Raw genomic sequence first — 16,282 nt, forward strand, 5'->3', positions numbered from 1 at the left:
TGTCTAAAAAAAAGATGATGTTCATCACATTCATGGATTGTTTTGAAGCTGTAATTAGCCCATACACTTTTGCATTCCAAGAAACAAAGAAATTGCTGGAGTGTGAAATGTGGTTTAATGTTGTATGCTAATTTTATAACCTATAACTCAGCAAAACCACAATCTTATAAACAATGATTTTAAAGAGTAAAAATAAATAAATAAATAATACAACACCTTGATTAAAAATCAAACTTGAGAGCCCACATTAGTTTTTGTCTTTCTTTTTAAAACACTTGGGTGGCTAGAACTTCTTTATTTCTCAGTATATTTTCTTAATTCTCAAAAGTCACAGGTCAAAAGTATATAACAAGCTTACAAAACTTTGCCCTTTAAAACAAGACAAGGACTTTTATAGATCACAAAAATAATTAAATTTTTATGTTGCTTTGACATTAAGAATGAATGTTCCACACTGACATTTGATCAGCCTTCCCTTCCCCCATGCCTTAAAGTGTAACAGATTTAGTTGAGTTTGTACAGAATTTACAGAGTAATTCCTCTGAAGGCTTGAGAAAATTCACTTTGTTTTGTCTGAATTAATAACCATCTTCAAAAATATGTGGTAGAAGAAAGAAGAAGAAAAAAAGAAGAAAAAAGAGGAAAAAAAAAGAGAAAAAAAAAGAAGAAAAAAAGAAGGAAAGAATGAAAAAAGAAGAATCCTATAATATGGAACAATATTTATTTTCCTTTGTCTTACAGTAATTACTTGAGTGTACATCATTACTACCATCTACTCAATTTATGCCTGAAGCATCCAGAAACAACACTTTCACAATTCAAGCTTAAGCAGACCCTGGCTCTGGATGGTGTTCTACTCCAATACACTTCCAAGTGATTAACACCACCTGTGGCACTCCTAATTCACAGCAGCAGACAATTATATCCCTTGGATACTCATTATGGGTAATTATTCCCATGACAGACTATTAGATATGAGTTGTAAATATCTTAGCTGTAAACTTTTTTTTGAAATTTTATTTTGGATTTTCATATTACTACTGAGAGACATATGTGGGAATAAATCATAGTGTAAGCATTAATGATACATTTACAACAAGAAAACAATTCATTTTTAGATTGGAGATGTAGTCAGATTTATTATTTAAATATGTAATTATGGAAGATTTTATATATTTCCCATTACAAGATTACTTTAGTTCATTCTTCTAGTACAAAGGCAGTAGCGGATCCTGCTGATAACTGACACTTGACGCAGTTAGAAACTAACCATTTTATTGTTTTTGTTTTAGAGACAGTCTACTCTTCTCATGAGTTTATTTATTTATTTATTCCTCTCAGGATAAAAGCCTCATTTCTTATAAGCATAAGCATGCAGGAGAACTCCTAGTGTGTGTGTGTGGGGGGGGGGGGGGGGGGGGGGGGGGGGGGGAGGAGGAGGGGAGGATGACAAGTTTAAAGTCAAAGATCAAACTTCACGAAATTTTCCTGTTGCTATTGCTTTCATTTCATTTTAAATGTACCTTTTTTTTTTTTTTAATGGAAAGGAAAAAAAAGGAAAAAGAAAAAAAAAAAAGCCCCCACCTGGACTATTGCACCAATTTCTGGATGGCCCAGTAGAGAGAAAGATGATCAAAGGGCTGAAACACCCCCCTATGGGGACAGGCAGAGAGAGTTAGGGCTCTTCATCGTGGAGAAAAGAAGAGTCCAGGGGGACCTCACAGCAGTCTTACAGTAACTCAAAGAAGCCTACAGAAAAGCTCAAGAGGGACATTTTATAAGGGTATGTAGCCACATCATGAGGGAAAATGGTTTTAAACTGGAAGAAATTCTTTACTTGTGTAAAGAGGTGTGAGGGTGGTTAGACACTGGAGCAGATTTCCCAGTGAGGTAGTCAATGCCCCCTCCCTGGAGGCATTCAGAGCCAAGCTGGATGGGGTTCTGAGCAACCTGTTCTAGAGGGAGGTGTACCTGCCGACAGGAAGGGTGTTGGAACTAGATGATCTTAAAGGTTCCTTCCAACCAAAACCATTGTATGATTCTATGACATACCAACTTCTAACATATTTTCACAAGTATTCAAAATTGAGCTCAAACTCATTCTTCTGCATTACTTCCACATAATATATGTAATAGCAAAATGAGATGTTCGCAAAATTCAGAAGAAATTGAAAAAAAAAAAAACAGACAATCAAAAAAAAAAAAAACAAAACCCACCACCACCACCGACAACAACAACAACAAAAAACAAAATGTGCCAACTTGCATATATCATGTGTCTTTACTATAATTTGTCACATACAGGCAAATGGGATTTGTATGGAGTCTGAAATTTGAATCAAAACTATGCTATCTTGCAGCCAGCAGTGTGGACTCGAACAGCTGTCTCAAAATTTCTCCTTACTTGACAATCGTCAGTCAGAAGAAACACAGCATAGTTTCCCTAAAGACTAAATGACAAAATGCCTTAAATTAAGATTGGGAAATAGCATTCTTTTAAAATTCTTCAACTATTCCTGAGTTTCTCTAAGCAAAACTTAATTTCTTATCCTCGCTTGACAGCTGAACCGAGCCATGAAAAATATTAAGTTATGTCACGAGCGAGAATTGTCCTCAGGTAACTCACAGTTCAGATGAATTATTTTAAAAATTAATACTCAATTTCATGTGTCAGATTACCATAATAGGAATTTACTGTATCTCTAACTCAGTAGGCAATGTAGCATGTAGCAGGTATGTTTTAGATTTGTGAAATTGATTTTTGCTACAGTTCTTTGTAGAAATACAATCACCTTTCCTGTAACACAATAGGATACTGACATTTAAGTATCTTCCACAAGTTCAGTTTTTGTCTGTATTAACTGAATTGGATAGAGTAACAGTGTGGAAAAATACAGATCATGGTGACTAGCAAGTGAGAAAGGGCAGGTATAAGCTTGGGAATTGCCTGTAACAAACCAATTGCCTCTAACTTCTACATGTAGCTAGAAGAGACATGTTTGTGATAAAGTGTTCTGCAGCTGTAACTAAGTATCCTTGCTTTCTGCAAATGATCTTGCTTATCCTGGTACATGACCTCCTGCTGCTACATAAAGCCATGGTACTAAGAGGTTGAATGGACATCACAGAATCACAGAATTGTAGGGGTTGGAAGGGACCTCCAGAGATCATCGAGACCAACCCCCCTGCCAAAGCAGGTTCCCTACACCAGGTCGCACAGGTAGGCGTCCAGGCGAGACTTGAATATCTCCAGAGAAGGAGACTCCACAACCTCCCTAGGCAGCCTGTTCCAGTGCTCCGTCACCCTCACCATAAGGAAGTTCTTACGCACATTCATGCAAAACTTCCTATGTTGCAGCTTATGTCCGTTTCCCCTCATCCTGTCTCCACGTACCACTGAAAAGAGACTGGCCTCACCACTATGGCCGCCACATCTTAGATATTTATAAACCTGGATCAGGTCCCCTCTCAGTCTTCTTTTCTCAAGGCTAAATAGACCCAGTTCACTTAGCCTTTCTTCATAGGGGAGATGCTCCAGGCCCTTCACCATCTTTGTGGCCCTCCGCTGGACTCTTTCCAAGAGATCCCTGTCTTTTTTGTACTGGGGAGCCCAGAACTGGACACAGTACTCCAGATGAGGCCTTTCCAGGGCAGAGTAGAGGGGGAGGATCACCTCCCTCGACCTGCTGGACACGCTCTTCTTAATGCACCCCAGAATGCCATTGGCCTTTTTGGCCACGAGGGCACACTGCTGGCTCATGGCCAACCTGTCGTCCACCAGGACGCCCAGGTCCCTCTCTGCAGAGCTCCTCTCCAGCAGCTCATCCCCCAGCCTGTATTGGTGCATGCAATTATTTCTCCCTGCATGTCAGGTGAGGCTGACAGGTCTATAATTACCCAGATCTTCCTTCTTGCCCTTTTTGAAGACCAGAGTGACATTGGCTATCCTCCAGTCTTCAGGGACCTCCCCTGTTATCCAAGACCTCTCAAAAATGATGGAGAGTGGTTCGGCAATGACCTCTGCCAGCTCTCTCAGCACACGTGGATGCACCCCATCAGGTCCCATGGACTTGTGGACCTTAGTACTGCCTAGGCGCTCACGCACGTCGTCTTTCCTGACTAAAGGGAAGTCTCCCATTCCCCAGACCCTCTCACTAACCTCCAGGGTGTGGGAAACCTGAGGGAGAGCCTTTTCAATGAAGACGGAAGAAGGCATTCAGTATCTCTGCCTTCTCAGCATCCCCCATTACCAGAACGCCCCCCTCACTTAGTAAGGGGCCCACATTCTCTCTAGTTTTCCTTCTGCTATTAACATACTTGAAAAAGCCTTTTTTATTATCCTTTATCACTTTAGCCAGATTCAATTCTAGGTGGGCTTTAGCCTTCCTTGTTGCATCCCTGCAGGCCCTGACTACATTCCTATATTCTTCCCAAGTGGTCAGACCCTTTTTCCACATTTCATGGACCTTCTTCTTTCCTTTGAGCTTGCGCATGAGCTCCTTGCTCATCCACAAAGGTCTCCTGCCACCTTTTCCCGATTTCTTGTTCACAGGGACGCACCGATCCTGAGCTTGGAAGAAGAGCTGTTTAAATGCTGACCAGCTCTCACAGGCCCCCTTACCTTCTAACAGCCAAGCTCACGGGATAGCTCCAAGTAGGTCCTGGAAGAGATGAAAGTTGGCTCTCCTAAAGTCCAGGGTAGCAATCCTACTTCTGGCTTTGCTTCTTCCACTCAGGATCTTGAACTCCACCATCTCATGATCACTACAACCCAAACTGCCCCCTACCTTTACTTCCTTAACAAGTCCATCACTGTTGGTGAGAATAAGGTCCAGTAACATCCCTCCCTGCATCGGTTCCTCCACCACCTGCATCAGAAAGTTGTCTTCAACGCACTGCAAGAACCGTCTGGACCATGTGTGCCTGGCCATGTTGGTCGTCCAGCAAATGTCTGGATAATTGAAGTCCCCCATAAGCACCAGTACCTGGGAACGTGATGTTACATCCAGTTGCTTATGAAAGGCCTCATCAACCTCCTCATCCTGATCAGGGGGCCTGTAGTACACACCCACAACAGTGTCACCCTTACCAGCCTGCCCCTTGATTCTTACCCATAAGCTCTCCACTGCTACATCACTCTCCCCCAAGTGAAGTTCAATACATTCTAGCTGCTCTATCATATAAAGAGCAACTCCGCCACCCCGCCTAGCCAGTCGATCTTTCCTAAAAAGCACATAGCCCTCCATGACAACATTCCAGTCATGCGAGCTGTCCCACCACGTCTCCGTGATCCCAATGAGATCATGACCTCGCAACCGCACACAGAACTCCAGCTCTTCCTGTTTATTTCCCATGCTATGCGCATTAGTATACAGGCACTTAAGAGAAGCAGCATCCCTCCACCCCTCTCCAAGCCTTTGAACTCCACTGTCTCCACCCATCAAGTTCTGTTTGGTGCCTCGAACTGCCCCCTCAGTCCCAGCGGTCCTCATTTTGTCCCCTACCCCCTTCATACCTAGTTTAAACACCTGTTAATATGTCCCGCCAGTTCCTCGGCTAGGACCTTCTTTCCCCATGGAGACAGGCTGCTTCCATTTGCAGTCATCATGCCAGGTGCCGAGTAAATTGCCCCGTGATCAAAAAAAACAAAACTCCTGAGTTTGCACCAACTCCTAAGCCATTTGTTCAAGAGATGGGTTTTTAGGCTCATCCCAGTATTGTTTCCTGCCACTGAAGGTACAGATGTAATAACCACCTGCACACCTGTTCCTTCAACTACCCAGTCCCCTGAAGTCATCTTTGATAGCCTTCAGGCTTTTCTCACCAACTTCTTCACTGCCAGCCTGTACTATCAATAGTGGATAGTAGTCAGAAGGGCAGATCAGTCTGGGAAGTCTCCTAGCGATGTCCCTGACCCGTGCCCCAGGGAGGCAGCACACCTCTCTGCGCGTAGGGTCAGGCCGGCATATAGGGCCTTCGGTTCCTTGCAGCAGGGAGTCGCCTATGACAACCACCCTTCTATCCTTCCGGGTGGAAGAAGTCTTGAGGCGTGGGGGTGACCACTTCCCCCGAGGCACCCTCATGGGTGGGCCTCCCTCCACACCTGCACACACCTCTCCCTCGGGTTCCAGGGCCTAAAATCTATTCCGCAGAGGCACCTGGGGAGCCGAGCATGGTCGGGGAGGGGGACGCCCACAACGCCCAGTCGGTATCTGTTTCCACCCGTCCTTCTCTCTCAAATAGCTTTGCTCTGCTCGGCAACAACAGGGCAGAGGCTCCTCCACTGAGCAGTGGATATCACCTTGCCCTTTTGGGAAAAAGTTACAGTGGTTTTGACCCAGTCCCACACCCCCTAGTTCTTCATTAGTATTGTGAGGGGTAGGAGAAGACTGAGGGCTCACTGTATCAGGAGCGCAGTCTGTCTGCCGATTCCTCTCTGTCACCTGTTTGCAAGGTGACTGGGGGCCACATGCTCCATAGGGAGCCTCAGGTGCACGCCAGGACCTTGGGGCCGATAGGGCCTGGCACCACCAGTCAATTTCCTTCTCACAGTCCTTGATGGCCCTCAGCCTCTCCACCTCTTCCCTCAGGCAGGCCACCAGACTGAGAAGGTCATTTACCTGGTCACACCTTACACAGGCGCTGCCTCCATCACCTGGCACTTCAAGGGCCAGACTCTGGCACTCGTTGCAGCCAGCAACCTGAACGCTAGCATGCTGTTTTGGGACCTCAGTCTGGGTCTCCACATGTTTCCTGGCAGTAGCCTTCCGCTGGGACGCAGCCATGGCAATCCAGCAGACCCACTAGCACTAGCAGAATCAGAGTAGCCTTAACAAATGTGACTAAACAGCACCGCCCGTTACTGATAGTGCTGGATCTGCCCTCGCTCTTTTACCAGGTCGTTGACGAGTGCAACCGCACTTATCACCCTCTTCACAGTGACAAAAACTCCTCCTCATCATCTGTGTCTCTTCAACGCGCTTATTAGAGTGGGGGGAGGGAGGCGGGGACGGAGAGCCGCTACCCTGGCAACATCACCGCCACGTGAGCCGCTCTCGCGAGAGGTGCCGGGCTGCTCCGTTGCCTCGGGAATCCCTGGATGAGGGAAAACCGAGCGAATCACCTATGCACCCCGCGATCAGCCGCCTCAGCTCTGCCTGGGGCAGCTCCGAAGCAGCAAACCTCGGCGATCAAAAGGACTTCTTGACGACCTGCCACCACTGGTATCTACTGGAGGAAACCCTAGGGAGTTCTTCTTCCTACCAACCTGCTGGTACTGAGGACTTGGTGGAGAATCTACCAAAAGCTTCTATTAACATGAGTACCTCTCTATTAAACTGACGAATATTAACTTACCTCTAAGTACTTTCTTCGAGATCTGTAAATCTTACACAGAAGCACCGGTGCTTTTGCATTACAATAACTAACAAAGCTTGCTATCCAAGCCAGAAATCAGAGTTATGCTCAAGTGATGATTCGCGATGCTTAGTGTTAGCACATATGTTAACAACTAATCTCATAACTTTCTTTCCAAGAATTGAAGAATTAAAATTAGTAGCTAATAACATACATTAAATTAGTAGCTAATAACATACATTAAAACAAACAAACAGCAACAAAAAACAAACAGTATATGAAAATTCAGTCCAAGTACCTAACGATGAAGAAATTAAAATAAAAATGAGTTTCTTCTGATCTTGTTCAGTAACTACAGACCTGTTCAATACTTAAATAGCCAAAAATAGATGGGATTTCCTGCCATACCTGTAAAAGCAGGACCATTTTATTTATTATAAAATAAAAAATGATTCTATACCTCATATTCATCCAAGACATATCACAGTAAGTTCCCTGAGATGTTTTACATTTAGATCAAAAAAGAAATAGAGAGGGGAAGAGAAGAAAAATGTCAATAATAGTAATTAACAGCAACAACACAATTTGGAGTAGAAGTTTCTTAGAGTAACTTGACTTTACAAGTCAGATTTCACACCTTAATTTTGAAGGATTTTCTGAATCTGTGATTGAGACAAGTATTCTTTTCCTTTTTTTTTCAGGCAGACTTCAGTATTTCTCACTGAATTTAGTCAGACTCACAGCAAGATTCTGGACACTAGTACTCTACAGACTGCTTTTGCTCTTCTCACTTCATCCATCACAGGTCAGTTGTTAAATCTTGGCAGCTTATAAGAGCACATCAGGTGTTGAAAGCATTTGCAGAATACTTAATGGCCACACAAAAATTTTCAAGTTCAATGGCACCATCAGTAAAACAGTCTGCTGAAGAGCAGTTTTAGAGTAATCTGGAAATTAACATTAAACTCCAAGGACACTCTCTTCTGAATGCATATCAAAAGCAGCACAGATGGCTAAATACTTACTGCTCAAGAAATGATTGACAGTCCATGGCTTCACTGTCATTTCTACAGAATCACAGAATTGTAGATGCTGGAAGGGACCTCTGGAGTTCATCTAGTCCAGCCCTTCTGCTAAAGCAGATTCACCAGAGTAGGTAGCACAGAAAAGTGTCCCATTGGGTTTTGAATACCTATGAAGAAGAAGATTCCACAACCTATCTGGGCAGCTTGTTCCTGTGCTTCACCATTCTCAAAGTAACAAAGTTTTTCCTCATATTTTAATGGAACTTCCTGTGTTACAGCTTGTTCCCATAGTGAAAACTTTTTTTTCTTAAATATAACAAAAAGAAAAAAAAAACAAAACAAAACCCCACCATCTTAATTCAGTGGCTTAAAATGCTTGATCTGTTAATGGCAGACTGTTTTGCCAGCAGCCTGAATTAGATTGACAATACTTGCTTTCATCATAGCATAGTTCATTTTTGTATTTTTACATACTTTCTTTTTCTTTTTTTTTTTTTTTCATTTCTTTTTTTTTTTTCTTTTGCCCTAGAAATAACTCTATTTTTTAGTGATGAACAAATCTTATGGAGCATGTGTTAGTTGTCTTCATAGTTGTTAAAAATATTTGTAAGCTTCCTTTCACATTCCTTATTCTATTACTAACAAAAGCCTAAGGGCCTTTAAACTACAACTCCATTACAACTGTGTTTATAAAAGAAAGAAACAATACCATCTGTCAGTAATTTTTTTTCCAAATGTTAAAGTCACTTTTTATTATGAGCAGTATACCTGAAAACAGATCTAAAGAGAGTATTTTTTTTTTTTTAATGTCACTAAGAAGGGACAATCCAGAAAATTGGAACCAGTGTTATTCTCATTTTATTTGTGTCATGACCACTGGATATGCAAAGTAACACCTGAAAATGTAATAATATTGAACTGAATAAATATATGCTTATTTCAAAATTTTTAGACAATATTTTACTTCACTACACTAATATTTGTTTTTAAAGGTTGTGTTTCAGCAGTATAATAGTAAAATGCAGTGTTGTGCCCTGGAAAAGTTTAGAGAAAAAGAACAACTATTATAATCTATTTATTTAAGAAGAAATTTCAGATTGTACACTTTTTAAGCAAGGTAGTTAACTTAAAATATTTATTCCACTTTTTATGATTTAACTTCCTCTTATATCAAATAACATTTGAATACTCTTCAGAATTCATAATGTTTCTGGTTATGACATATCTCTTTTCAATCTACAAAAAAAAAAAAAGAGGAAATTGTTTTTGGATATGAATTATGACACATGTAAAAAGCAAAATAGCATTCACTGTAACTCTGTTTCAATTGAAATCTGTTTAAAGTGTTGTAGTCCTTCAGAATACTCCACTGAAATGTCTCCTTGAATCTTTTCAGAAAACATAAGTTAATATTAAAAACAAAACTGAGATTTTAAAAAGTGAAGATGTGCATAAAAATACCAAAGAAATCAGGGTTCATCAGCAGTCTGAATCCATCAGAAGCATTCTCTTGTCTTCTTCTTTCTTCCTGATAAGTTCATTAAATTTTATGAAGAAAAAAAAAATACACAGGAACATGGTGATTTACAATTCATAATAAAACGTTAGCTTAAAGTAAGATCTCTTTTATCAGGGTATTTTAATCACCCCCGTTGTGTTACATATTGTGGTTCAAGATGTTGTATAAAGTAGACATTTGCTAATCTATCATTCAGAAATTTCAGTGTTTCATGTTTTGTATTTCAAATGGGATTTATACTCACTGAAATGTCTTCAAGGATTAAGACCGTATTATTTTCTTAATTTTGATAGAAGAGTGGATTAAAACAGTTAATTTTTATGTTATGTAGTATTTTTTTTTTCCAAAACCTAGTAAATCTGATCAAATCTTTTCCCCAGACATTTATGTTTTTTTTTTTTTTTTCCCTTTCAACCATTTTTTATGCTTAACAATGCTTACTCCTGTTTAGCATTCAGGTGTAGAATCATAGAATCATAAAATCATAGAATCATAGAAGGCCTGGGTTGAAAAGAACCACAATTATCATTGAATTTCAACCCCCCCTGCTATATGCACGGTCGCCAACCACTAGACCAGGCTGCCCAGAGTCACATCCAGCCTGGCCTTGAATGCCTCCAGGGATGGGACATTCACAGCATCCTTGGGCAATCTGTTCCAGTGTGTCACCACCTTCTGTGTGAAAAACTGCCTCCTAATATCTAACCTAAACCTCCCCTGTTTCAGTTTAAAATCATTCTCTCTTGTCCTATCACTATCCACCCTTGTAAACAGTCTTTCCCAGTTCCCTCAAGCTTTCCTCATAGGAGAGGTGCTACAGCCCTCTGATCATCTTAATGGCCCTCCTCTGGACCCAATCCAAGAGCTCCACATCCTTCTTGTCCTGGGAGCCCCAGGCCTGCAGTACTCCAGATGGAACCTCAGAAGAACCAAGTAGAGGGGGATAATCACCTCCCTCTCCCTGCTGGCCACCCCTTTTTTAATGCAGCCCAGAACACAGTTGGCCTTCTGTGGCTCATGTCCAGCTTCTTGTCCATCAGAACCCCCAAGCCCTTCTCTGCAGGGCTGCTCTCAAGGTGATCTTCCCCCAGTTTGTATAAATTCCTGGGATTTCCCCTAATGTAGCACCCTGCACTTGGCCTTATTGAACCTTCCTATAGGCTTGGAAGAGGGAACTGCAGTAAGGACCTGAGATGTGTTCTGAGTCATAACCATCTAGGAAAGAACAATTACCACTGTTTCAGGACCAGCTACTTTCAGCATCCAAGTAGAGAAGCTATCAGAGCAAGAAGTACTAGAAATGACTGACTGGCCACTGATGCAACAAGGGATAACAATTTTTAACTAAAATAAGGTATTAAACATACTATAGGAACAAAATTTTTACTTTGATGGTGATAAGGCACTGGAACAGGTTGTCCAGAGAAGCTGTGGATGTCCCATTCCTGAAGGTGTTCAAGGCTAGGTTGGACATGGCCCTGTGCAGCCATATCTAGTGGAAGATGTCCCTACGTATGTCAGGGGGATTGGAACTAAATGATCTTTAAGATCCCTCCCTACCCAAGCCTTTCTATGATTTGATGTCTCCTGGAGCTTGGTAAAATCTTTGGTTCTAAATTATGTTCACTGATGATAAAACCAAAGTTTCCCGTTATGTTGCATGCTGACTTGTTTCTATTTCTCTGTAAGTTTAGTTTTAAAAAAATTTATGTCTTGTTTTGACAGATGCTAGAACCATAATGACCAAATAGAATAAAAAGGCCTGTTCTTGGGGGGAATAATTTATTTCTCATTACTAACAAAATTTTTATAAACATTTACCTTTACCCCAGGGGGAGTTAAAGAATAAGCCTGGGATTTAAATGACATTATTTCCATTGTATGCTCCAAGGTTTCTTGCTGTAGATCTTCGGCTATAGCTTTCAAAGAAATTTAGCGGTCTTTCTTCATAATACAGTGATTGTGAGGTTACATTTTCCTACTCCATGGAATGCTGTAGGGCAAAAACTATATTAAATATTACTATGCTTCTGATACGCTTCTAATACTATAGCAGGACCTAAAATTCATGTTCTTTTACTGAGCAACCCTTCATGAAGTGGATGTTACTTACAAATTGAAAGTATGTGAATATTATGAATAAAATCCCCAAACATTGAGATCATGAGGAAAAAATATTTGACAGCACCAGGGCACAAAGTACTTTGTTTCATTTGCCCTTAGAAATACAAGAACTGCAGTGATCAGCCAGTTTATTTTTACGTAAATCATCATCAAGCTGAACATTTCTGAGAATTTAGGAGCTCATGCTATTTATTCCAATTTCCATTGAAAGAAACAGGAAAAAAAAAAAAAAAAAGATAGCATTTTTTTCTATATTCCTAGAAAATCCCCTTGTTAGTAGCAAGATGTATGCTTTTTGTTTTATTTTTGATACATATAGCAAAAGGGAAGGAGAAAAATATTAAGTGTTGTGGGCTGCAGAACAGAGCAGAAATGTTGAACTGTGGAGGAAAGTGGGGGAAGAAGTTGGTTTTGTCAAAGTTGTGAAAGAAAAGTGAAAAATATTCCTTTGAAGATATGTGGTGAAAATAAGTGAATGGGAGAATTATGATACATGAGAGGAGAGAAAGAATTGATAGTGGATGATAGCTGCATAGACACCATTTGGGATTTTGTTCTGAAATTCACAATATTCTTTGCTCCATTTAAAGAAGATATAGTATTTTCCTACTTTTCCCTTTAAACTTCAGTTAGGTAACTTTGTATTCATCCAAGTAGTTGTCATTGCTAATTATAGCTCTACGACTACAAACATCAGAATCTCTCTGTAATAAAACTGCAACTTTCCACATACTAATTTAATACGTATTTTAACAGAATAGAAGCAAGCCTGTTGTAGTATATGACATGATTCTTTTGCAATTTTGTCAGCTATCCAAGGAACAGAATTATGTGGAGATGTCAAGAATTACATGTCAGGGACAGCAGGCTGAGTACCATGGCAAGGAAAAGAAAGAAACGCTCTGAAGTATTCAAACAATATTAGAAAAGACGAGGTGAACAGCATTAGGCCAAGATTGATAGGAGAAAAGAATATCTAAGAGACATATGTAATACAGATTTGTATGTAAGTAGGACATATAAGTAAGGAAATTTCTGGAAATTACCCAAGAAACAGCTGCAGAAGGAAAGGACTGGGAAGAATGTGGAAAGAAAGAAGGAAATACGGGAATAGGAGTAGAATGCAATTGAGGGAGACAGATGGGGAGACTGTCTTTCCTAATCAAGTACAACAGGCAATACAGCAGCACACATTTAAGTATATAAAATAATTAATAATTATTATAGTTATGCTAATTACTACTAATAGTAGCATAGCATTCTCAAAACAGCAAAAACAGAATCTTGAACTTTCTTTGTATTACATAAAATAATAATTTTTAACATAAAATGTATATTAAAATGTTAGACTGGAAGTTTTCCTCTTTAGATTAATAAAAAATAAAACAAACAAACAAACAAACAAAAACAAAAAACCTCTATTATCAAGTCTAAATCTACCCTCTTCCAGTTTAAAGCCATTTCACCTTGTCCTGTCACTACATGCCCTTTTAAAAAGTCCCTCCTCAGCTTTCTTGTAGACCTTCTTCATGTACTAGAAGACCGCTATAAGGTCCCCTCAGAGCTTTCTCTTCTCCAGGATGAAAAGACCCATCTGTCTCAGCTTATCACTGTAGGTGAGGTACTCTAGCCCTTTCATTATCATTGTGGCCCTCCTCTGAAGCCGCTCAACCAGCTCAATGTCCTTGTACTGGGGGCCCAGAACTAGATACAGTACTCCATGTGGGATCTCACAAGAGCAGATTAGAGGGGCAGAATCATCTCCCTCGAACTGCTGGTCATGCTTCTCTTGATGCAACACAAGATATACTTGGCTTTCTGGGCTACAAGCCCACATTGCTGGCTCATGTTGAGACTCATCAACTGGCACCCCCAAATCCTTCTTCTCAGGGCTGCTCTCAAGCCTTCCTCTGCCAAACCTTCCTCTGCCCAATTCCTGTGCCTGAGATTGCCCCAGTCTAGATGCAGGACCTTGCACTTGGGCTTATTGAACTTGACGTTGGCCCACCTCTCAAGCCTGTGCAGGTACCTCTGGATGACATCCCTTCCCTCTAGTGTGTCAACTGCACTTCTCAGCTTGGTGTCATCTGCAAACTTGCTGAGGGTGCGCTTGATCCCACTGTCTATGTTGCGTACAAAGATGTTAAATAGCATCGACACTGTCTTTAATTTTCCATGTTGGGAGACTAGTGCAGTTCATGAAAGTCAGCTTCTCATAGAAAAATATTATTAATGCTATGGAACTTGTAAATGGAATGATAACAGGTCACATAGTTTTGGCAAGCTGTAATCAGAAATGAACATGTTGCTTCCAGTTTCGAAAGTACTTATTCCAGAGCTGGAATTTGAAATGTGTTTAAATACTGTTCCTGACTTTAAATTCTGAGTATCTTTTCAAGGTATCCATTACTAACTACTGCTTGAAATAAGACACAGTGACAAAATTATTTATTACACAGTATGTTTATTCTTAAATTACTCAGACTTTGTGTGTGTGTGTGTGTTCCCTTGAAGAATGAAAAGAAAATGAAAATAAATAAATGTTAATATCCTATTTATTATATTTTTATATCTAATAATCTCTGCCATATCAAAGAGGTTATTATCCTAGATAATGATCTCTAAGTAGGGTACAGATTTTACAGGAAAAGTTAAGTGTAATTTGCTTAAGGATTTAAAGTCTTTATGAATGGAAATCCATTTTCTGAAAGCATTCATGAGAAAATTTACACTTCATATGAAACAAACAATAATAAGATATCAGTAAATAAAACTGTAGGCTCTCTTCCACTTGTGTGTTTCTAGATTTAACTGTCTATAAATTACCTTGTGAAAGAATGGAACAGCAACATATTCTTTTTTCAAAAATGATATTTCTACTGGTCTCCATCTTAACTATTATGCCATAAAGGAATATTGTTTTTGTGTAAGTGTATGAAGATAAGCTTGCAAACTGCACTAATGACAGTTGACTAAGTATCTGTGATCTCATGTTGCCCTCATGCTGTCATTACTGTCATTGCTGGCTGTCTTTCTTTACAGTTCCCTAGAATTATTGTAATAAGAATTCATGCTGAGTATTCCTAGAGAAATTTGTTCAATGTGCAACATAAATTACTTTATATCCAAGCTTTTTATATCTTTGTTGTTTTGAAAGGACTTAGAGAGTCTCTTAATGGACTTCATGATCATGTCATACTTGGCAAATCCTAGACAGATACTATTTTAGATGTATTTTTATATTCATTAAGAGGAGATTACATTCCATAGAAAGGTTGATGCTTTTTTCACTGTTAGATTTCTTTGTTTCAGAACCTCTGGAGAGAAGATCATACTAGTAATAACTGAATACATTTACAAAAATGTAATAAGTTTTTAGTGTTGTTTTTCAGGAACAAATTTTTCTGAGCTGAATGCAATGTATTCCACACCACTTCACCACAAGTGTAAAAAGAAAGACACTCTCAACTTCATTTATGAGAACAGAAACATTTAAATGTAGAATTGTAGGGGTTGGAAGGGACCTCTGGGAGTCAGCTAGTTCGAAACCCCTGTTAAAACAATAAATAAATTTATAGTACATCTTATATACAGGATCATATCAGTACAAATCAGATAAGACTTGTCTTTCAGTATTTGTGACAGGAAAAGGGAAGGGAAGGGAAGGGAAGGGAAGGGAAGGGAAGGGAAGGGAAGGGAAGGGAAGGGAAGGGAAGGGAAGGGAAGGGAAGGGAAGGAAGGGAAGGGAAGGGAAGGGAAGGGAAGGGAAGGGAAGGGAAGGCAAGGCAAGGGAAGGCAAGGCAAGGCAAGGCAAGGCAAGGCAAGGCTTGCATCAAAGTAAATCTAAACATATACAATGGACTACTGATCTCAACCTGTATCAATTTGACTGCATCAATCTCTGCAGTATGAATATGATTATATGATGGAGCACTGGAATAGGCTGCCCAGGGAGGTTGTGGATTGTCCTTCTCCAGAGACATTCAAGGTCTGCCTGGATGCCTGACCATATAGCCTGCTGTAGGGGGCCTGCTTTGCAGGGGGGCTGCTCTTGATGATCTGTAGAGGTCCCTTCCAGCCCCTACAATTCTGTGATTCTGTGATAGTTCAGAGTCCTATAAAAGTTCACTGACTTGTAATTTTTCTGGAAAGTATAGGTGAATACTGAATTGCAAAAAGATGCTTATACTTTTTCAGGCAGAGTAACTCACCCACTTGACTTCATCCATCCACTGCTAATTTGTGTCTTCACTTAAGC

This window comes from Meleagris gallopavo, chromosome 1 (genome assembly GCF_905368555.1).
Source record: "Meleagris gallopavo chromosome 1, MGAL_WU_HG_1.1, whole genome shotgun sequence".
Classification (NCBI taxonomy): Eukaryota; Metazoa; Chordata; class Aves; order Galliformes; family Phasianidae; genus Meleagris; species Meleagris gallopavo.